Below are 24425 nucleotides of genomic sequence, written 5' to 3' on the forward strand. Positions count from 1 at the left end.
TTTGGAGATTATTTTTAGAACACAGATTATATATTTTTTAAAGTTAGATTTGGAGTTTTTCAAGTCTATCGCCTTAACCACTTGGTCACAACTACCTGCCAGATTTGGAGTTTTTATGTTATTTTATTATTTAATGTGAGTCAGTAAAATATATAAAAAATCAATTGTGTAACTGGAACCCAGCAAAACAGAATCACCTGTAAGAATTTCCAAATACAAGATTTAAATACCTATTGATTACTTTCAAGCTGTAGAAAAGTATCATATGCTTTTATGATCAGAAAATTTTTGCTATTAATGTATATGTTGTGCCATTTATACCCCTTCTCATAAATCTGCTGTGATGAATTATGAAATACTAAGGCTACTGCATATTCAAGTAAGAGCCTTTTAAAGGAAATAATTTTAGACAGCAGGGCCACCAACTGCTACGATGGTTCCATGGTGTTAGAAACTTAGATTCCTTCTATCTTGCTGCTGTACCATCCCTTCAGCCACATGGTAAAAATAACTCACTATTCCATCAGTTGGTTCTCATTCAGGTAAATGGAGATGAAGAGATGAGGAAAGAGCTCACTCCCTCACTTTAAGAACATAACCTATAAGGTACATGTATCATTTACATTCATATGATCTATCTTATCTTCATGACCAAAATTAATATATTTTCTATTTTGATTGGCTGGGTGTGCAGCTTGAATTGAGGGGTTTTGTTGCTAAAGGAAAAAGAAGAAAACTAGCAGTCTTATGTGTTGTTAGATTTACTCATTGTCATTGTCCACTCCTTCCTCTTTGAATCATTTTTTGTTTTGTTTTATATGTCACAATAATCTCCCAGTTTTAGTTTTATTTCTGTCTCCTCTTGGTTTCCTTACATATTTATTCTGCTCTGCCTAGCCATAAAGTGTTGTAGTTCATCAAGGTTGGGTGCTAGCACCCCTCTTTTTTTTCTTTTGTCTCCAGGGGCAATCTTATTCACCATGGCTTCAGGTGTCACTTGATTCAGCTTAGACTGTTGCTCTGATCTCTTCAGTGAACTGCCTACTTTTAAGAGATCTCAAAGGCATTTCAAATTCATCATATCCTAAATCTAAGTTTTGCTCTAACTATTTTAATCACTAAATCTTCTTAACTTTTGGGGTAAATGCTATTATCATACCTGATCCTATAGATGAGAAACTGAGATATAGACAGCTTAAGAAAGGTGACCAACACAGTATTTGTCGTTTGTAACTGGCTTATTTCACTCCCAGGTTAGGCTCACTTAGCATAATGTCCTCAGATCTCATGTGTTTTGTAGTATGTATGCTATCTTTTTTTTTTTTTAGGAGGTTTTAAAAATATTTTTATTGATTTTTAGATAAATAGGAAGGGAGAGGGAGAGAGAAAAAGAAACATCATTATGAGAGCAAAACTTTTTTCCTGCACAACCCCTACTGGGGATTCAGCCTGCAACCTGGGTATGTGCCCTGACTGGGAATCAAACCAGCATCCTTTTGGTGCACGGGCCGATGCCCAAATGATTGAGCCACACTGGCCAGGGCTCCTGGTGGGAGGCTTTTTACTACTTTATACAACATGATGATGAACATTCTTATAACCAAACCTTTTAAAAAAAATAAATCTTTATTGTTCAGATTATTACAGTTGTACCTCTTTTTTTCTTCCATAGCTCCCTTCCACCTTGTTCCCACCCCACCTTACCGCCCCTCCCCACCATCTTCGTCCATAGGTATAAGATTTTTGTTCAATCTCTTCCTAAATTCTCATACCCTCTTCCCCCTCGAGAATTTGTCAGTCCACTCCCAATAGACTTCTCTTAACCAGCCTCTTTTTATTCTTTTTTTTAGGTTTGTGTACAATAATATTTTTTCTTTCTTCCTGGAATCAGATGAGTTTTAAAGATTTGAGAAAAGCAGCACTAACATTTAAAGGTTCACACCTTGTCTATTTGACAGAAAAGCTGCAAGTAAAAGTATGAATTCTAGTTTTACAAATGTAGTAACAAAGAATATACTTTATTGGTAACTTAATCATATTAAGATACTCAATGCATTTTAAAGTATCAGATTATTAAAATAACACCTGAATTAATGTACTTTTAAAAAATCATTGTGAAGGAATGAACCCATTATTTTGAGATGAACTTTTATCTTTCACTTAAGATAAAACTTATGTTGTATTTTATGTTCTACAAAAATTGACACATTATTACACTATTATTTATTGTATTATCAGTCTGAGAACAATTTATTTTGTGACTGGACACTAATTTTCTGAATCATGTAGCATATATATTCTATTAGATTTTGTAAGCTTATTATTTAGTAAGAACTTTTTCCTGTTTTGTAATTGAGATCTGTTGCTTTTCAGCTATATCAGAGAAATGCGTTTTCAGAATAAAACAAATAGCTTTAAAAAAAGTTTGCCCACAAAGAGATAAATAGATATCCAGTAGAAATAGAGAAAGTTGGAGAACTCTTATTCTCTCTTTTCAAGACACACAAAGCGTAAAACAAGATAATTTGCCCTGTTCATTGCCATCAAGACGAATCAAATTTGTATATCAAAATAATAGCCCCGTTCTGTCAGCCCTGTGTTGCATTCTCTGCAGAGGACTGTGGCAAATCACAGGTGGATTGGTCAGGTCCTCAAGGAGCCCCCTGACAGGCTATTGCTGGATCAAGGAATGTTCCTGAAGGCTAACATTTTGGTAACTGTTTCAGGAAAAGAAATACTATTCTAGGTTTCCTTTCTTGCCTCAATCCCTGTTACACAAAGCAAACAAACTTGTTTACAGAACATCCAGCCTTCGGTTGAGTAAATGACTAGTAGGAAATCAAGCTGTTAATACAGGAGGATGACTAAGTGAGGAAATCCGTCTTTTGTCAACCGCTCATATTATTATTGTTTTTAAAATAGAATCTGCTTTCAATTTCAATGGTTGGCAGTGTTAGATGTACATGGTTTAATGGATTTTGTTAAAATTTTGGTTTCCCTCTCTTACTTACAATCCAACATTATAACAGAAAATACTACAAATAGTCTTCTAAGATGATTGATACAGGATGATGGTTTAGGCTTATTTATTGAGTCAGAACTTCACACCTGTTCTATGTCGTAATAACTTCCTTAGAGGATGAGTTAAAAAAACAAAACAAAACAAAAAAACTTTCTTGCAATGCCAAAGCATTATAAATTTTTAAATTGAAAAATTCTGAAAGAATTGTTTTTTTAATTTTAGAAGTAACTGTTTGTAGTTGATAGCTTCTAAAGTGGATTTCTCATTTTTACATTGCTTTATACATACTTGCTCTTTTGTAAACTTTGATAAGATCTTAAAATTCATATTATAACAATATGGGGGAAAAAAATCTTAACATTATATATAGCATTTTCACTCCAAAAAGGAGTTCACTGAAGTGTCAAATTTTACATTTAAGTTCACCACATAAAACACATGTAGGATAAAAGAGACTTTACTTGTTTGGTGGGACACGGAAATATGAGCTCACAATTAACATTGTCATGAGTCTCCTAAAAAATGCTCATGTCATTTTAGACTGCAAAAATTATAGCAGCCAGATTAGATAAACTATTATTAGTCCCCGGTGCTCTGTCCAGGTCAGATCACATCTAGAGTGTAGAATACAATTTTGGGATCTCATGGTTTGTAAATAATTTTAGATACAACCGGTATGGATCAGAGCATGCTTTTATTCTGGAGAATAGAAGAACACATGTAGATATAGTTATATCTTTATATTTTAAAAACTCCACCCTGTTCAAGAGACAGATTTTTTAAAAGTTCCTGGGAAAACAAATGGAAAAGTTTTCCAGTGAGGTAGAATTGTCCACTTTAGTTGACTTGCTGGTTCTGGGAATCAGGGGCCACTCTACTGCTCTAGGTGTTTTGAAGAAGGGTCGATTGTGCTGAATGTCTGCTATACTGATTAGGAAACTAGAAAATGTAATTTCCAATCTCTTTTCAATTTTGAATTGAGGTAGCAGGCACAAAATTATTTCATGGTTCAGTCACTGAGCATATGTGTAAGAATTTGCAAATTTTGAATATTAATTTTGAGAATAATATTGAAAGCTATTTTTGGCCCTATGCATTTTCAATTGTTTTTTCCTCTTTTATATTTTTCTTTAAAAATAAAAACAGTTCTATTTATCAAAAAGAAAAGAAAAACATTAAAATTTGGCCCAGGTCATAAAAATGCAGTCTAAAGTTAGAGGTAGAGATTGCAATAAATAATATAGGTCCTCTGTTTAACTAAATGTGGCCCCCACTCATCTCATCACTTGTGAAAAAATTGGACATTAGGCACTTACTAGCACAGTCTAATAACTTGTTGTTTTCTTTGCAGCAAACATGGTTCCTCCTAAAACAAGGGGAAATCATTTCTTTGAACTTTAGTCTAAGACTTGTTGATATTCTTCCTCTTTATTTAATGTTATATATATTTGGGAAAGTTGGCAGTGAAGATAGGTTATGTTTGTGCAGAATTCAGCAAAAGAGGTTGGCCATTTAACATTAAATACCTATGTTACTGTAAAGTTTTAAGTTCCTTTTAAATGCTAAATAGCACTGAGTAGCACATGGGAAATACCTGTTACTTAGAGTTAGTCATTGTGGAATGTAAGGGAAAATGAATGTATATATGCATGCTTCTATATATGTATGTATTTATTCTTGCTAGTTACAAGGGCAGTGAACATGCTTATCCATGGTCTAGTCTAGAATGGTTCTTGGCACTCTTAAAGTCCTTGTGAACCTTTATCATGTAAATAAATATATTTGATTTAGATATCATCACATAGATTTTAGCATTTGGATAAAGCAGATATATTGTAATTTAAAAATTATATATATATGTACATATATAACTATTTTATCTTTAGATTATTTTTAAGGGAATATATATATATATATATATATATATATAAAATATTAATTTAAAACAGTCGATTATATAAATATGTTAACTTTGGTAATCGCTGTAAACTTTGCTCCATTCTTGTGGCTATTAGTCTAGGACAGTGGTCGGCAAACTCATTAGTCAGCAGAGCCAAATATCAACAGTTCAATGATTGAAATTTCTTTTGAGAGCCTAAAACCAACCTCTGCTCATGGGCCACGAAGTTTCAATTGCACTGTACGTGCGTGCCCACACCTGGTATTTTGTCGAAGAGCCACACTCAAGGGGCCAAAGAGCCGCATGTGGCTCGCGAGCCGCAGTTTGCTGATCACTGGTTTAGGAGAATACTTTTTTCTACCATTAATACTGAAAGGGCATTAATCTCAACATTAATATTTCAACAGCTTAAAACCAAGAGCAGTTATGAAAAGTACTTATTACAGGATGCCATAGCTGTTTTTTTTTTTTTCTTAAAATAATCTACGGTATATATGGGTCTTACATCACTTGAGGCTGGATTCAAATTGTTATTTGGCCTTTGCTGTGTGATATGAGACTGTAATAATCTGTAAAATAGGAATGGTCTCTTTTGCAGAAATGTTGGAGGATTAGATGCAGTAACTCATCTGAACCATTAGACTACCAGTAAGAGCCTTTTGCACATGAGCCCTTGAGACATAATAGCTATTACTGTTTTCTCCAGCAAAAGAAAAACATATTAAAATATCATGGATAAATACCTGACTTTAAAACTTAAAATTTTAGCTTGTTATGCCTTCCATTGTTATACTTTTTTGTTTTTAATGCTGATGTTGAAAAATTTCCTCCTGTCATACAGAATACATCTACAGTTGTCATTAGTTACACTATAAATGAGTTATATGTTAGCTGTAAGTACTCCTTTGGGAGACCTGGTGACTTCTCCTTTTTCTCTCACAGTGTTATGGTTAATGCCCCTAATCTTTGCACAGAGTTTCTGAGATCTCAAGGAATACATCATGGTTGTATGCATATGGTTCTCATCCATTGACAGGAACCTGGCTTCTAAGGGGAGCTTTTCCAATATTTGGGCAGATATCTGTTAGGATGTTCTGATTGCCTTAAATTGAAAACTAACCTTTTTGTATTTTTTAGCTGGCCCGATTTGATATGAGTGTTTGAAGAGGGGTGGGCTAGAAAGTGTTCAGCTAGAAGCAGAGACTGAAGATTGAAGCTCTTTGTCCTTTATTATATACATGTACATTACTTTCTCTCTGAGATTCTCATTTAGCTTATCTATGGCTCAATATTGACCCAGCAGCAAGTTTCCTTCCCCCCACTTATCCCACCGTATGATTTGCTTTATACATGCACACAAAGCATAGGCATGCACACACATATCATTCCTTTTCCTTAAATGCAAGTTGACTTATTTTATGTAGGCATATTATTTTTCAGAGAGTATGTAACTGACCCCAGCTTATCATAATCATACCCATAAATGATTAAAATTTCTGATAGTTGTTACGGGAAAACTAAGAATCTGTATATCTGTACTAATAACTACTAATACTACTGAAAAATGTATGGTAACTCTATTCTGTGGTAGTAAATAAACTAAGCGTTATGGGTTTTGAGAATTAAAAGTTAATTCTGCAGTTCCTGTGTATAGTATACTGCAAATTGAAGTTATTTAAAGTTGAGACAAATATAAATCTATTAGCCATAAGAATTAAATTGTAAATATTCAGTTTTTGAGAATGTTTATTAGTGAATCTTCTGTGTTTAGGTTTTTTGGGGGGAGAGTTTGGGGGAGATTGTACCTAAACCAAGTCATAAATAGTGGCTACTATAGATTTTAATAATAAATATGTTTATATAAAAACTATTATTATATTTTAATATTAGGTTTAAATGTTCAAGTCAAGATAGTGTATTTCTCAAGAATATCCTGTTTGCACTTCCTGAAAGACTAGTTTATTCTCTCACCAATAAGGTCAGGCCATGAATAATTTATCAAGACTACTATGGAGCCCTTTTTCCAAGTGAAAGACTGAGGGACAGAAGATGTTAGGCAGTTTGCCATTAGGCAAGTAGTAAACCCATGAAGAGCACAAGTATAACCTAGGCCTGTAGGATTGAAAGTTTTCTGGTTACTGTAGGAATCATTGGAATCATTTTGTTTTATTATACTGTATAGCCTTATAAACAGACATGACAGAAATTTTAGAAAGAGTACATCCTCATAAATCTTGAGCTTTATATATCTCTTGGTGTCACTTTTTAATATTTTTTCTAACAGTTACTTTTCTGTCTTGCTCAGCATAGTTCAATTAATTTCAGGATAAGCTGTATACATTATCTAATTTGGTTTATTTATATGCTCTGAGTAATATAGTAATGCTAATTATGCTTTCCCTGACTTGTTCTGTTATTATCTGAGGCCAGATTATAGTTTTATATACTATGTTCTGCATTGGGTGCCAGATGCAAGGGAAGCCAGTAAATAACTTAATATCTAGAGAGATTCCAGCTTTAGTTGAAAAAGGAAGATGCCTTGTAAGTGGGACTGTTGTGTAAACCACACAGTAATTATAAAGCTCCTTAATTACAAGGGGTATTTTCTCTTCTTTCTTTAACCTGTCTTAAAGTGTTAGATATGATTAAAAGCAGAAGTGTTTCAGAAAGAAGAAAAAAAACACTTGTTTTTATAGTCAGTTTTTGAAACAAAAGGAAAACTTTACTGGGAAAAAGATTGTACATACAAGTCCCATTGTGTCAAAATTTCCAGACTCATAGAGACTTGAACCCTGATTCTTGGTTATTAATTAAATTACTTATGCTAGTTTATAAATAGTTCTAAATGTCCTCCTGTTCTTTTTTATATATAACATTTAAAAGTGTGTCAGTTTTGGTCTCACATCAGTAGGTGGGCCTGTGGAAAAGTGGGACTTGCTTAGAAAATGCATTGAAAGGAGATATTTTCCCAACCTTGGATAATTTGTTTTCTCCTTCTTCCAATTTCTAGAATGTCTGCTGATGTGTGTGTGTGTGTGTGTGTGTGTGTGTGTGTGTGTGTGTAAGGCTTTAAATTGCGATTTGTCTTATTTGTGTGTCCCTAAATTGCAAACTCCTAGAAGGCAGAGATTCATTCTCTTATGATATTCCTAGTGTCATTGTGTTGCTTTTATTCTTTGAGATCACAGGGGTTGTATAAGATCTCTCATTTTTGCTTCATTATTAGACTTACATCCCAGTCATGTGCACAGCAATTGAGGTGGTTGCTGTTACTAGAGATGTGTATTGAGGGGTTGCTAACAGCTTTCTTGTTGTGTCACATTGTTCACAGAACCTGGAATCAATCTCTCCTGAGCACAGACCACAACTCTAGATCCTTTTCTATCCTGTACTATTTTTCATTCTTGTCAGCTGGAAGTCCAAGATATATAGCATTTTATGAAAAATTTGATTGTTTAATTAATGTTTTAAATTTGTGTTACAGTTTCACTCTTCGATTATCTTCACTAACACTTGGAAATGTGATATGACCACTCTTGAAGAGGTTAACTTCTTTAAGCCAGGAGACTTTCCCTGTGGAGATGAGTGGTATGCATAGGGATGGTAGATTAAGGAAATTCATTTCCAGATTTTCAGTGCTGAAAATTGTCACTTGTGATGAGAGTGGAAATTTCCCCTTTCCAAACTCCTCTTTAAAAACCTTTGAGACCCCAAACAAGAGAACAGTGGGAAATGTGGGTAACAGGTTTGAAGGAATGGAAGATTCTTTTTTTTAATAAAAAATATATTTTATTGATTTTATACAGAGAGGAAAAGAGAGAGATAGAGAGCTAGAAACATCGATGAAAGAGAATCATTGATCAGCTGCCTCTTGCACACCCTCTATTGGGGATATGCCCGTAACCAAGGTACATGCCCTTGACTAGAATCAAACCCAGGACCCTTCAGTCCGCAGGCTGACGCTCTACCACTGAGCCAAACCGGTTTCGGCTCACTTTCTCTTTTAAATGGGAGCTTGGCTAGCCTAGAATTTGTTTGGCTTACCTGGAGCATTACCTTGGAGCTCTTTCTTGTGGCTGCTTTACCAGCATGGGTTCCTAATGGCATGGCAACTGGATTCTAGATGGAGCATTTCTAGCCCAGCAAAGCAAAAACTGCAACTCTCCGAAAACCCTCCTGTGAAGTTACATTTTACCCAATTCCTTTGCCCCAATTTTCGTCAAAGCATCTCTTGGGGCTAGCCTTGGAGCCAGAAGAATAGAATCAACCTCTTGACAGGAGGAATGGGAAGAATTTTGCAACCATCTGTAATCCATAACAGATGATGTGATAGCTTCCTATGTTGTTATTGTTAGATCTGTTTATGAGAATTTACCATCTAGTTTATTTTCAATAACATAAGTTACTTCAAAAATATCATGCCTACCACAGTTTTCTTAAAGTCTATCTTCACAGTTGGATATGATTTTGGTCCTAGGAGAAGGGAACAGAGTGTAATTATGCAGAGTGTCACTTATGTACCACTCTTTCCACACTCTGCATTCCAGGAAATCACCTGAGGAGTATGAGGTAGTGAGACTGTGGGATACTTTATCCCAGTACTTCCCAGAATGCAAATGTTTCTGTTTTATGGAGAGACAGAGATAGAAAGGGCTGATAGTGCCCATAAAATTACTTAACATATGTATGTATAACTATATTTTTCTATATTTATTTTCATTTAGTTTTATCATGTTTTTAAACGTCAAAAAAGAACTATAGGGCTACAAAGAAAACAAATGTCTTTTATACATTCCTCCCTGTTCTCAAATTTCTACACCCCAAGATGAACCACTTTCATTTAAGTACCCACCACCACCTTTTAAAATATCATGTTTATATTATTTCTTAAAAAAAAAGGGAGAGAGGCGCAAATGAAACTTACAGACCTGAGAAATACAGAATCTGAAATGAAGCATTCATTGAATGGATTTAACAGCAAATTAGATGCTGCAAAAGAAAGATCAGTAAACATATCAAGCTATTGGCAAATGAACCCATTCAAACTGAAGCACAGAGAGAAAAGGGCATAAAAAAGAGAGAAAGAGAAAATACAGAACTTTGGTGACCTATGGAACATTATTAGATGTTCTAACATATATGAAATTGAATTCATGGGGGTAGAGTGGGAAGATGATCAGAGATAATATATTTGAAGTAGTGGCCAAATATGTTCATATTTGCTAACCAATAACCCAACAGATAAAAGTAGCAGGATAAACACACATAAAGAAAATCAAGCATGATAAGCAGAAGAAGACCATGCCAGGGATATCATAATGAAGTTGCTGAATCAATGATAAAAAAGAAAAATCTTAAAAGCAAACATTAAAAAAAATCATGTTAAATACAGGAACACAGGTAGGAATTGTCAGAAACAGTGCAAGCCAGGAGACGTTGGAATGATATCTTTAAAAGAAAAAGAAAAACTCATATAGTAAGAGCAAAACCTATTCAACCTAAAGAATGTTCTTGTTGAACAAGAACTTTCCATTTATAGTCACAGAAACTGCTGCTGGCAAGGACCTTTGGGCCTATCAGCCTGTGGCAAGGGGAATGGGAGTAGATAGAAATGGGATTAGATTGACTACCCCTATCACTCACATCCTGCCCAGGTTATCAGGGACACCTGTAAGCCTACCTCCCGCACACACCCTCCCTTCACTGTAGCATTACCAGAGCAGTGAGCCTATGTGGACATTGAGGCTGAGTAGGATCATCTCTGGTACGTTGAAAGAGAAACAGGTTGAAAAGCACTGACAGTGCAAATACTGACCTGACACATGAGATCATTAAAGCTTGGAGAAGATAAAATGATTTGCCCAAATCACTTTTGGCAGAAAAAAACAATAAAACTGAATCTCAGATCGGGTAGTTCTCTATTTCTTTTGGACATTTCAAAATTTAGGCCCCAGCCGGTTTTGCTCAGTGGATAGAGCATTGGCCTTTGGACTGAAGGCTTTCGGGTCACAGGCTTGATTCTGGGCAGGGGCACATACTTTGGTTGTAGTCTCGCCCAGATTGGGATGAGTGCAGTAGGCAACCCATGGAAGTGTCTCTCTCACATTGATGCTTCTCTTTGTCTCTAAAAATCAATGAAAAAAAGTGTGCTGGGGTGGTGATTTAAAAAAAAAAAAAAAAAAAAAGTTTGGGAATCCTCCTGGAATTAGTCTGTGACAATGGATTTGCAATGAAAGGTGAATCTGGAATTTTGGAGCAAAGGTTGTGTTTATGTGTGCATGTCGGGTGGGGAAAGAGGAGACTTACCATTTTTCTATCAATATGATTTTATATAAACTCGCAGTGTGAAGACTGGAGTTTACTAAGCTATTAATTTACAGAGGCATAACAATAGTAGAGATGAATAAAACACCTTTTCAGTATTTTATCTTTCTTCTTGATAAGTGAATCCAGGTGTGGTAACACCTATTTCTGTAGTAGCTTCCCAAAGAAGTTCAAGTCAAGAAATAGAGAGTGCATAGGCAGTATATAAACATGCTCATTATTGCATCATGTCAGTGGAGGGAAATACACAAGGAACATTAGAGCATAATAAATCTCTGCTAAAATGAGCATTACTTGCTATAACCTGTCTGCAGCAATCAGAGGAAGGAAGTAAGCAAGAACGGGAAAGAATGCCAGGTCCAAGTGCCAGAATATCTCATCACTCACAACTCCAGGGAAAGAGCAGGTTTCTATAACTCAAAACAAGGTTCAAATTCAGCTGCTAAAATTACAATAGTGTCTTCGATTTTAGAGTCCATTTTTTAAATTTTTTTCCCACCAATAAAAGTGATCTGTATCCAAATATGAATGCTGGAAAATACAGAGGGTATGTGTTGAAAATGACTTAAATCATCTCTAACCCTCTTATTCTCAGGTAACATGAATCAGAGAACATTATTTGACTCCTAGGGCCTAGTGTTCTGTCCATTACACTGTTATGAAGAATAATTCTAACCACATCACTTTCAAATTCCAGGTAAATCACACCCCATCCAAAGTTCATATCTTTGTCATTTGATTATAATTAGTGTTTCTGAGAAATGAATTCTGAAGGATTTACAGATAATATATTATGTACTTTTCTTTTGTAAAAGTTTTTAATGTGATATTCTGACCCATTTGGGAGCTACCAAATGTTGCTTTTAAAAGTCTCATTTCTCAATTTCAGTTTTGATTAAAAAACAAAACAAAAAAAACACACACCATGATTCTGTGGGGGAGTATTTTGGATACATGCAATAATACTGGGGCAAATAGAAGGCAGCAGGAAAAGAGGAAGACCAAATATGAGATGGAAGGACTCCATAAAAGAAGCCATGGGCATGAGTCTACAGGAGCTGAACAGAGCTATTGAGTACAGGACATTGTAGACCTTACTCATTCATAGGTCACCAGAAGTTGGAGCCAGTTCAACCACATTTAACACAGAGAAGCCAAGTCAGATGGAAGTCATGTAAGGTGCACCATTAGTTTATAGATTATTAAGAAAGAAAATGCAGCCAATTTAGCTGGGATGTGCATTGATGACAAGATGCATACTGATTTCTGTGGTTAGAAGATGAAGAAATGTGCTCCTTAGAATCATAGAAATACCGGAAGTTGTTAGGAAAGATGAAGGTCTTTCTAAAGGGGAGGAGGCAGATTGGAAACAGGAGTGCAGAGGAGAACCTGGGCTACACAGAGTAGGTGAGCCAGCTGAGCAATGGGCTCCGGGAGCCGGGTGGAGAAGGGCGGGGGAGGGTGGTGGTCATTGCTAGAGAGCAGCGCCTAGGCGAGGTGGAGAGTGAGTGCTTGGCCTTGAGCCCAAGCGTAGTTCTGTTCAGTTGTGAACAGGGGAAAAAGTCACAAATTGAGTGTTAACAATTTAAATGGGAGCAACTCTCAAAGTCTTCGAGACCCTCCTAGGATTTTAAGGACAATTTAAAAGATAGAATGTTAGCTTAAAGCATTTGACCCTTATTTTTCCATAAATAGTGAGCTTCCACAAACACTGTTTTATGAAGATGAATCTAACTAACAAGGGTGTCAGTAATTCTAATCTCTATATGAGAAACAGCAGCACTGTAATGACTAGCTTTCTCTCTCTCTCTCTCTCTCTCTCTCTCTCTCTCTCTCTCTCTCTCTCTCTCTTTCTTTCTTTCTTTCTTTCTTTCTTTCTTTCTTTCTGTTAGCCAAGTCCTACTTCTTGGAGAAAAGTCCAACTCTTGCACATGGTAGTAAAGAAGCTACCTGTCAACTCAAAGCTAAAACACAACATTTGGTTACATCCTTAAAAAAGTGATTCACTCTGGGTGGAGTACAGACTTGCCCATAGTCACCGGTTTTACTGCAGGCAAAATAAAGACACACCTCTTCCTGAAAACACAGACTACACAAATTGCTGTGGCCAGGTTCTTCCATTATCACTTTTACATCAGCTCATCTCTAACTGCTAATCACCTAATCCTACTAATGTAAACACTGCCCCTTTCAAGCTCCAGTCTTCTTTTGGTAGCACTCTGGGATGACCTCTCATTCTGCAGTATCTTGGACTTTTCTTCTTCCTACAGATTCTCTAAAGACCCACCATGTGAACAAGAAATGACAAATTCCTAGGCATCCTTTAAGATTTCCTGACTGCCTCTGGCAGAGAATCTGGCTTTTTCTATGCCAAGGGTGGGGAATCTTTTTCTGGCAAAGGCTATTTGGATATTTATAACATCATTTGCGGGCCATACAAATTTATCAACTTAAAAAATTACCCTGCTAAATTGTGGAAAAGCAAGAAGTAGAAGCTACTTCTACAACCATGTTCCTGCTCATGCTAGCATCTGTTAGCTTCCAGTCTTCTGCAAAGTCTTGCGTAGGCAAGTCCAAGGACTCTGAGTAAATATACACCAGCAGCAAAAAAGACTTTCTTTCATTTGGTAGCTAAAAATGTTAATGTCCATAGTTCTGACTTGTCATATTGTTGTTTTGCATTGGCATTGTTTTGTTATTATTTAATAGCTAGAGTTTTGCTCTTGACATTCAAGTTTTAAAAATGATAACATGTAGTTTAGTTTTTGCATTGAAAAAAAAAATTAGCCTGCTATGTTTGGTCAAATATTTAACTCACACCAAATGCCTTGGCAGGACCAGACCAAATGAGCCACTGGCTGGATGTAACCCACCCTGTTCAATGCATAAAGTAGGCTTTTTTTTTTAGTGTGTGTGTGTGTGTGTGTGTGTGTGTGTGTGTGTGTTAAGTACTTCAGTTGTCTCAATGTATTGTCCACTCCTTGAAGGAAAGGACTATCTCTTCAGGTTCATATTACAAAAACTTAGCCTGACACATAACAGATAGTCAAGTCACTAAATATTTGTTGAATTGATTGACTGAGTGATGAAGATTTATATCCCATGCCAACTATGAAATTTGTACCATGTACAATATTGGAATAATAAGATATATTCTTTAACCTCAAAATTAGAATCTGATAGGAGACTTAAGACATAAAACTTGTAAGAGACTGGCAACAAACTTGAGCACTGTCTTTACATGAAAGAAAAGTCTGCCATGTAGAAATGAGACTTATAAACTGATTTAACTAATTGCATACATCAGAACCATTTACAAGTTATTATATAAATAAGCTTTTCTCTTTAACATAAGAAACTGGTTGTCAATTATAGCAGGGCATCCATCAGAAATATTGTAAAAAGGGTGGGCATATGAGAAGTGGGTGTTGACAGTGGCATATGTTTTTATAAGAACAAATTAATTAGTCCATTGGATTTATTTTATTAGTATCTTTTCTAGTTCTCAGATAAGCAGAATATGCAAAGAAATATAAGGAAGTGTAGGAATCCATGTGTAAATAACAAACTGTCTTAAAATGCATACCTAATAAGGAGTTGTGGTATAAGATAAAGAGCAATGGGTTTGCATTAGACATACCTGAACTTGAAGCCAGCTCGGCATATTGGCCTTGCTGGGCCGTGGTTTAATCACCTGTAAAGCAGGAGTATAATTACTCACTTCCAGGGTTATTACACAAATAATTCATTACATAAGAATCTAGAACATACTTATTAAAAAGTAGAAACTATTAATGTTATCTGAAAGTTTTTAAATAAGCATACTATGTTGCCACAGAGTGGTAAAGTAAAATGGACTTCGAGGTCAGGCTGACTGGACTTTGAAGCCTGGTTCTGTCACTTTTCAGTACATCTGTAGCAGCCCCTAACCAGTGTGAACTCAGGTTCTTAATCTGTCTATTCCACAGGGTGCAGTACACTAAATTAGCTCATGTTTAGGATTTCTGTGTTGAGCAGAGTCTAGTGTAGTAAAAGCTCAATGTCAGTTTTACTCCATTTTTTGAAATGTATGAGCACACGGTTCCTCACTCCTGACCTGTTAACACCTATCTTACAGATTTAGATGGACTGGAAGTCTTGGCTGGGCTCCTTAGTTCCTGAGGAGAGAAGCTGTTTGTTCCTTTTTGCAGTGCCAGCTCCTGGGTGATTCACCTATTGGACTGCCCTCTATTACACAATCCTTGAAAGGAAACGTCCAAGTGTTAATAGATGAAGTGAGGACAAAGATTTCTATCTTGCTTTATAATGAAGTAGAATCTATGTTACTAACTTCCAGGCACATTTATTGTATATAATTCCTTCTCTCTTTACCTCATCTAACACTTCTACTGCCTTACCTTTAGAGGTGTAATGATAAGAGAAGATATTTGAAGACTGACTGAAACTTATATCTATTGTAGTTTTTAACTCTTTCATCTTCAGCCAAATATCACAGTCCACTTATACTGACTGTCAGTTCTAATCAGGCTTATTCCTTATTATTGAGATAATTCACTTTCTTCTTTTGGCAAATCTATTGTGATGTTCTTCCTATTGAGAAAACCACCCCTTGGGGGCTCTTACATAATTTTGAATACTTCAAGTTACTCCTCTGTGAACTCTAATGATCCTTCTAAGCCTACCTCGCTCTCTCTCGGCCCCAATTCTGACCCACATTTTGACACATAATACTAAGCTGAATAATATAAGATGAACAAATTGGTAAAGCTGAGTAAATAGGCAGATCCACATTAGTAGCTTTTTTTCTGTCTTTAGCTAGATTTTTCTCTTTATAGGTTTAAATCTGGAGCTGTGTTTCTTAAATATAAATAATGCATGGACACATTTTAAAGATAGTTCCCTCAGGCTTCTAAGACTGTACCTACAAATTGCAGCTGACGAAACTTCGTTAATTAAATGATGTCACTTTCCATGATAGTTTGGTGCTAACACAATCAGAAACACAAATATTCATTTAGATGTTGAAATTAGGTTAGTAATATATTCATTTTATTGATTTAGCATTTCAGTTTTTTGAGATTATCATAAAAAATGAAAACACAAGTTTAAATATAGCAAATATCGTGAGAATACTTCAGAAGACATTGGTATGAGAACTGTTGCATTAGAGACAAAAATAACCCACCTTGTGCACAACAAGTTTATTGTCTTATCTGTACACAAGGTTCTAGTATCCCCATTTATTTGGATCAGTTGAAATTGCTACAGAATAATCCCACGCCTGGTTGCCAGTGGTAGTAGCAGCTAAAGCTGACTTTGGTCCAATCACAAATGAGCCAAGATCATGCCAGTTCTGGGGCCAGCTCTAGGCAGATTAAGCTTCTAATCTCTTTGTCTTCCTTCTGTCATCTCATGAAGTTCTCCTGTTCTTCCTCCCAGCTGTACTTTTGTCTCTTAACCCCAAATATATGTTCCCCACTGAGGTGAGTGCTTATTAGTGTGTTATAGTTCCCAAAAATATTTACATTTTAATAAACCCATTTTGAGGCCCTCCAAAACTCAAGATTTATTAGAATCTCTTAAAGTGGGATTTCTAACACTCAGGTTCAATAGGAAAAAATATAGTGTATGTACATTTTATAAATTTTTATGTTTATAAAGCAAGAACATACTCTTTGCAGAAAGTTTTAAAAATAAAGCAAAACAAAAAATATGTATTCTTATCTTATGAAGATAACCAATAATATTCAATAATATTTCTGATGTCTTTCTTAACAGATTTTGTTTGACACTTTAAAAAATTATCGAACCAAAATTATTGACCAATTTTGTAGTCTGCCTTTTCTACTAAACATCATAAGCATGTAAATTTTTCTTGTTTTTATAAATTGTTCTAAACATTATCTTTAATGCTTACATTATATGGATTTATCAGATTAGGGTATGAATATTTTTAATGTTCTTTTTTACATTATGAGAGTCATTTTATTGACATCTTTAATTGTTTGATGGAATGATTAGGAAAAGCACATGATACAACTTGAATTGGACTGTGAGCTCTTGGTGGATTATCACTAGATAGAGATATCAACTTCAGATGGAACAGATACCAGGAGATGTTTGGAAGATGGTTATGAGTATGTGTTCGAAGACAAAGGGAAGATTGTCTCTGGGTTACTTAAGGACACTATCTCGGTTAGTGATGTCTGAGTACTTAGCACAATGCCTAGCACCTAGGTAGGGGCTTAACAATGTTTAAATGGTGCTTAAAACTGTTTGTTGAATTGAAAACATTCTGGGAGATAAGAGAAACATAGTTGAGAGTGTATAGTCTTGCTGAATTGGAGATAGCAGAGTTAAGAGGCTTTCTCACAAGTTGTTAGCAAGTTATGGGGTTGGGGTGGGTGGGAATGATGGGCACAACTTAGCTTTTCCTGTAAAATAATGGGTCTAAAAAAGGAGGAATTTTGAGGTCATGAGCAAGAACACCTGATGTCCTTGGCCAGCTTTGAGGGACAGGAGACTTCTGCTGAAGTTTTGAGGGAATGAGAAAGGATGTGCGTTTGCCAGGGAGACTAATGTGAATGGGCTTCTAAAAGAATAACCAAGTAGCAGCAAGACCAAGTTGAAACTTGAGAACTCATTGTTTATTCCACAAGTTTTTTCTTCTTGTTGTCAGAAATGTAAGGTGTAGTGCAGAGCAAATAGTTCTGCCTTCCTATTTACCATTCCAAAGCTAACATATGCAGTCCCATCAGGTTCCATATTTTCTTCAGCTCCTGGAATCTGGTTGCAAATGTATCCCTAGGCCTTTGTGCAGGGTTGGAAGAGTGGACAAGCACATATTTAAAATATTCACCCTAAACAATTTTGAGAATGCTTAGAGAAGCTTTAGGTCACACAGCTCAAGTTGCAGAGCTGGAAACATGATTTGGTGGGTAGAGCCAATGGGCTCTTTTTTGCACTTCTGACAGTTGTGGTATTTTTAGTAGTTATGATGTGGAGCTCTGTCCTTCCCATCGTCTAATTGTAATGTGCAAGGACTGGTTGCATGTGCTCTTTGACTACAGTCCTTGGCACTAATAACCCTAAACAAAGCTGCAGGCACTAATTACCTCCTTTTCCTAATCTGAATTTTGATGTGCTTTTGAACTGGTAAGTCCTGTAGCATTCTAAAACGGCTTCCCCATCATTGGAGAGTCATTTACTTCCCCCTAATTCAGGGAACTAGATTGTAAATTAAGGCTTTTGAAGAAGTTTTTCATGCTTGTAACTTTATAGCGGCACAAAAAATCAATGTGCCTTCACTTATTTTCTTTATATATCCAAATTAGCATTGCCTGCATAGGAGATAATTATAAATGTTTACTCTAAGATACTCATGAGATATATGTGCTTTTTGTTAGAAAACATGGAGACAGAGAGTCTATTTTGTCTCTCTTTTTTTGATGTGCTATTTATTACCTTTTTAATGATAATGTTAAGAAGATTAAAAAGAATAAAAATTAACTTGAGTTTATGTCATTTGAAAGAAGGTGATTGAATTACTGAGCATGTTTGAAAATGTCAAGGCAGAGTCTATTTCTTGGTGTTTAAAGAACCAGGAAGCACTTTTGAATTTGTACACTGTGCCTCTAATATTATATATATATATATATATATATATATATATATATATATATATATATACATATACACACTAATAAAAGAGAAATATGTAAATTGACCATACCTGACATCCACCAATCAGGAAGGAATATGCAAATTAGCAGGACACCTTCTATGAGGGTGAGAGTGAGGGGCAGAAGAAGCTACAGGAGGGGGCACTCCACTGGAGCAAAGCCAAGCCTGCAGACTCTGGCTGGAGTCAGGGAGAATCCTGCAGATCCAGCCAGAGCAAAGGTGGAAGGCAGGGGCCAGAGCGAAGGCCTGGATTTCCAGGTGCTGGAGGAAAACCGGTACCGGCAGCCAGGTGAAGGAAGGCCTACTACACGAATATGTGTGTGTGTGTGTGTGTGTGTGTGTGTGTATTATATATATATATTATATATATATAATGCCTTGGACTGTATGGACCATATTTGCCTTTACTGTGTGAAACATTTTTGTTTTTAAATTTATCTCTCTGTTTTAATTGGGAAATCTTAATACTTATTAAATTTAAATATCTATGCTATTTAACATAATAATGCTCACCACCTCTTTAGAAAAATAGTCTTGCTCACCACACTTTATAGTATGTGTTAACTTTTCTGTCATTCTTTTCTTTCAGTGTCTGTTGTTCTTGTTTGTAAAGCAGCATACTTGATGCTGCAACCAGTGGCATTTTGCCATGCATTTTTAGTACTTCTTGGAACATTTGGTTTAGGAAGTGGGGTAATTAGTATATAAACATCTTGTAGCAGAACTACTCTAATTAGCGCCTTTTGGCTTGAGTTCAGTGATAAACAAAGTAAGATGCACGTCAGCATTTGTCCTAACAGTTTATTAAAATCCTATTGTGGTCTATGGGTTAGTACATACAAGATGTATTAAATATTACAGTAGTGGATACCATGAGGATAGTCTCCACATAATAATTTAGCTGACTAAATTGGAAGACTTTCATTAGCCTTAACTATTCAGAAATCCTAAACTTAGCCAGCAAAGTTTATCCCTAATCACTGTTCACATCTTTTTTTTTTTCTTAATTTATTTCAGAGAGGAAGGGAGAAGGAGAGAGAAATAGAAACATCAATGATGACAGAGAATCATTGATCAGCTGCCTCCTGTATGCCCCCTACTGGGAATTGAGTCCATAACCCAGATATGTGCCCTTGACTGGAATTGAATCTGGGACCCTTCAGCCCACAGGTCGACTCTCTATCCACTGAGCAAAACCTGCAAAGGCTGTTTGCATCTTTAGTGGGATATTGCCTCTTTAATCTATATCTAAATTGGTTTCTCTACATTCCTACAATCTACTAGCAGAAGAAGAGCATTGATTTAGATAATCAAAAAGAAATAGATTAAAAACCAGGTTCAAAGGTAAAATATTTCCTCCCACTTATGGTGCCACCAGCAAATTTTCTTTGGTTCAAATTTTCTTTGTTTCTTAAGTCCCTTGCCTCTGGAAAGCACTAATTCCTATATTTGAAGTATAAATGTTCAGAAGATTTTTCCCATTACCATAAAATGGTCCTGTCAGACCATTTTGCTTGAGCTGCTCTTCACATAGGGACAGATATTGTTGCTAGAGGCTAAGAACAGAACTTTCTGCTAGACAGATTATCTTATTTAGATACTTTGAGCTTAAAATTGGGGTCTGGGTCTGAGGTCTAGGTACCAATTTTTATGAATCATTTGAACTCAAAATGTTGGTTGATAAAAACCTGTTTATTACCCTATGAAACCACTGGGCTGGAAAAGGAAGGTAAATATGTAAAAATAGAAAATTTAATAGACAAAGAAATAATTTAATTCAATTGTCAAAAGAAATGATATTCAAATCTCTCCCTAAATTCTGCATTGAAATACTTGAATAAATAGACACACCTCCCCAAGCTGAGTAAGTTTTCAAGATACTTCTACCAAACTTCTAGATGTAGCTCCTATCTCATGGACATATTTATCCATATCCTGCCAAAGTACCGAACTAATTTTGCAACAGTTGTGCATCTAATTCCAGAAGAATCGTACAAGAAAATTATAGATCCCTCTCACAATAACAAGGACAGGAATTCTAAATTAAATATTGCTAACTAAATCTAGCAGAAGGTTTTTAAAAAAAATACAGAATTGTATCTCTGGAAGTCAAGGATGATTTAACATTAAAAAAATCCATGAAATCCTTTATAGGAATAGTAAAAACACATAATAGAAATATAAAAGTATGTAATTATCCAAAAGGTTGCTTAAAAGTACTTGATAAAACTTACCTCCAAAATATGAAAAAATCATAGAATAAACTAGGAAAAGAAGCAAACTACAAACTTGATAAAGGTTGTGTTCCAAATCTACAGCAAACATCAAAACTAAAACTTTAAACAAGCTTTAGACAAAGAACAAGAAATATAACTGTTAGTACTAGTGTTCTTGATATAGATCTGGCTAATCCAATAAGAAAAAAAGTGAAGTAAAATAAAGATGGACAGAGGAAGAGGGAGGAAAAGAGAAACATATAACAGACATAACAGTCCTTTGGTGCTTATATGATGTGTCTACATGACCAAACTATTAAAACTAGCAAAAGCAAGTAATAAACTTTCAAGTAAGTAGTTTTGTTTTTTACATTAGTAGTAACTTACTAACTCATAAATTGTAAAACTACATGTATTTAGGCTTTAGCCCCAAAATACATAACTTTATAGAATGAATTTAAAATGTTACTGAAAGACATAATGAGAACTTGAAAACTGAAGCTCTCTAACATGTTCCTTGATGAGCTCATAACATAAAGATGTCCATTCTCATATATAATCCAACTAACATGATAATAGGAATTTTTTTAGGAATTCAATAAATGACTATAATGAAGAACAAAGATCCTCCAATAGCTAAGTCTATTTTGAAATATACTCAGAAGACTGATTTTTTAAATCAGATTTAAATCTGTATTAATATAAGCAGTATGGAACTGACATGGAAACAGACTAATGAAATAAATAGAAGTGAGTGCTCAAAAACAGACCCAAAGTAGGAAAGAGATATATTGCTTAGTAGATTATTGGAGGGACTGGTTTACAAATCATTGATGTTTGGTTTACCAAAAACATCTAGCTCCCTCCTTTATTTAATTCATAATTATGTTTATTTTATTTATTCATAGTTAGGTATATTTCATTGTAAAATGCATGACACAAAGTTTCTGATCTTAAACTCATAGACCACAGTTAATGTGGAAGTCACATGTATTCTGCTGGTTAAGTAATGAAAAGGACACAGAGTAGTTTCTAAAGTGCTCAGAAAAAGTCCCTGCAATTTATTGGCATAGATAAGGTTTTAAGGCCTTATATTTTACTTTTTTAATTTAAAGACACATATTAAAGAATGGGCATCTCTTTAAGAGATAAATGTAATATTGGTTACATCTCTTGTTAATACAACCATTACTCTTTTCTATAAATGATATTTATAGCTTAAAAAACAAACAGAGTTGGGCCTAACTTGCATCATGTACTGTATGAATGCCAGAGAGAACAAAGACTTACAATGATAGGTAAACAATGAGGTAATAGAAGAAAACGTCAGAGAATATCTTTGTGACCTTGGAATGTGGAAGAACTTAAACCTACCACAAAAGTGCAAACTATTAGGGACAAATTGGTAGCCTTACCATGTTAGAACTAAGGATTTCTGTTTAATGAATTGTAGGATAAACAAAATTATTATAACAATGACAGATTGAAGAAGATATCTGCAACTTCAAAAGCTGCAAAGAGTTAAATATTGTATGTGGACTGGACTATATGAGAAATGCTTACAAATTCAAGAATAAGAGGGAAAAACAGTATATGTGAAAATAAAGATTTTACTAAACAGTTCATGAAAGGCAACTCTATTAAGAGAGATGTTCAACCTTCTAAATACTTAGAGAAATGACAATTAAAGTAACAGTAACATACCACTTCACACCCATCTATTTAGGAAGAAGTTTCTGAAAAATCAGTTGATAAGTTAAAATGTAGGTGAGGATTGGGGTCATGGGTATACTTGGGCCCTGCTGATAGAAATCCAGACTGATGTGGCTAGATTAAAAAGCATCTCGCAGGCCTTAGTAAAGTGTGTGTATACCTTGTCCCTCAGGAGTCCCATTTCTGTGTACACATTCCAGAGAAACACAGCTCAGGTCTTTAATGGTCTGTATGTTCCAGATGTTTATTGCAGAATTGCTTCAGGTAGTGTCAAGTTGGGGATTACTTAAATGTCTTATCACTAAGGGGATGCTTACATAAAGCATGAGGATGCATCCTCTAGAACACTTTGTAGCTGTCAGAAGCAATAAAATAAATGTACTGGCAGCACCCTCTAGCTAGAGAAACCCCCAACATTCACACCCACACCTCTGTAGTAGGACAAGCTAAGTTTATTACTCATTGCAGGGAGGGGAGAACTTGGAGCATCTCAGCAAAAGGATGTTCGTAAGAACTTACAAGATCTGAGTTTGTAAATTCTGAGTGGATTAGAGAACAAGTTTAAGGTGGACATTGCTCTGGCCTGGATAATGTCAGAAAGCAGAGGTAATTTCATGATTGGTTATCTGTAAGGAGGGAAAATAGGGAGTGTTCGGTTGTTTTGTGGCTTGGACAGTATTCACATTTTGTCTGTGTTCAAACATGATCATGCAGTGGTCTTTGTTTTGATCCATATGGTCACAGAGTGGCCTTGTCTGATGCACATGCTCTGTGAAAACGTTAGTGTTCTACAGGACACCGAATGAGTGTCAGGCCAGTGACACTCGATGTCGTTCCCGGCCGCTCCCACGGTACTCTTCTGTTTCCCAGCACCAAGGCCACACGGAGAGAACTTAAACATGTTACAGATTATTGAAAAGGGCTCACATCAAGATCTGAGCATCATTATTATTTATGCAAATTAAACACATAAATAAGCAATTGTGTATATTATTTTTCAAGGATGAACATATATCCAAGTCCCTGTGACAAATGCATGGGTTTTCATCTTCAGTGAGGTTGGAGGGATTTGTTCAGTGGCTCAGACTTGGGGTAAAAGGAAATACTAAGAGAGGAGCCTGTGGACTGTTAACGATTGTGTGCTAGAGATTGAAGATTAGGGAAATTGGGTTCTCACAGTTGAGGTCCAGAGGCCAGAGTGTACATCAGCAGAAGTTGGTAAAGGAAAGAGTGGACACAGGGGCCCAGCATCTTACTGCATTTACTGTCCCTACCTGTGGGTAGGAAGAATGCCTTCTTTAAGCTTTTTCTAAACTGTTTCATTTCCCCCAGCAGGAATGAGCTACTGTAATAGCATGTTGCTGCTTGTTGAAATAAAACATGCCCACCAGTGTAAATGAGAGCTTTAATATTTCATGTGGGAACTTGATTTAACTTTAAACATACCCAAAAGCTTTGGAAATTAAGGGGGAAGGGGCACCTCATATTAGCTTCAGAGAAACCTAGTTTGTTACCTCTTAGGTAAAATGTTTTTTCATAAACCTTCAAATTAGTGTCTGTAATCATG

General features: G+C 35.6%; 1 protein-coding gene across 3 annotated transcripts in view; it reads left to right on the forward strand.

Moving 5' to 3' along the window:
• SPATA5 (spermatogenesis associated 5) overlaps window positions 1-24425 on the forward strand; it is a 203044-nt gene that overhangs the window by 101892 nt on the left and 76727 nt on the right. The window lies entirely within an intron of this gene.

The sequence above is a fragment of the Pipistrellus kuhlii genome, unplaced genomic scaffold, assembly GCF_014108245.1.
Source record: "Pipistrellus kuhlii isolate mPipKuh1 unplaced genomic scaffold, mPipKuh1.p scaffold_m20_p_8, whole genome shotgun sequence".
In the NCBI taxonomy this organism is placed as follows: domain Eukaryota; kingdom Metazoa; phylum Chordata; class Mammalia; order Chiroptera; family Vespertilionidae; genus Pipistrellus; species Pipistrellus kuhlii.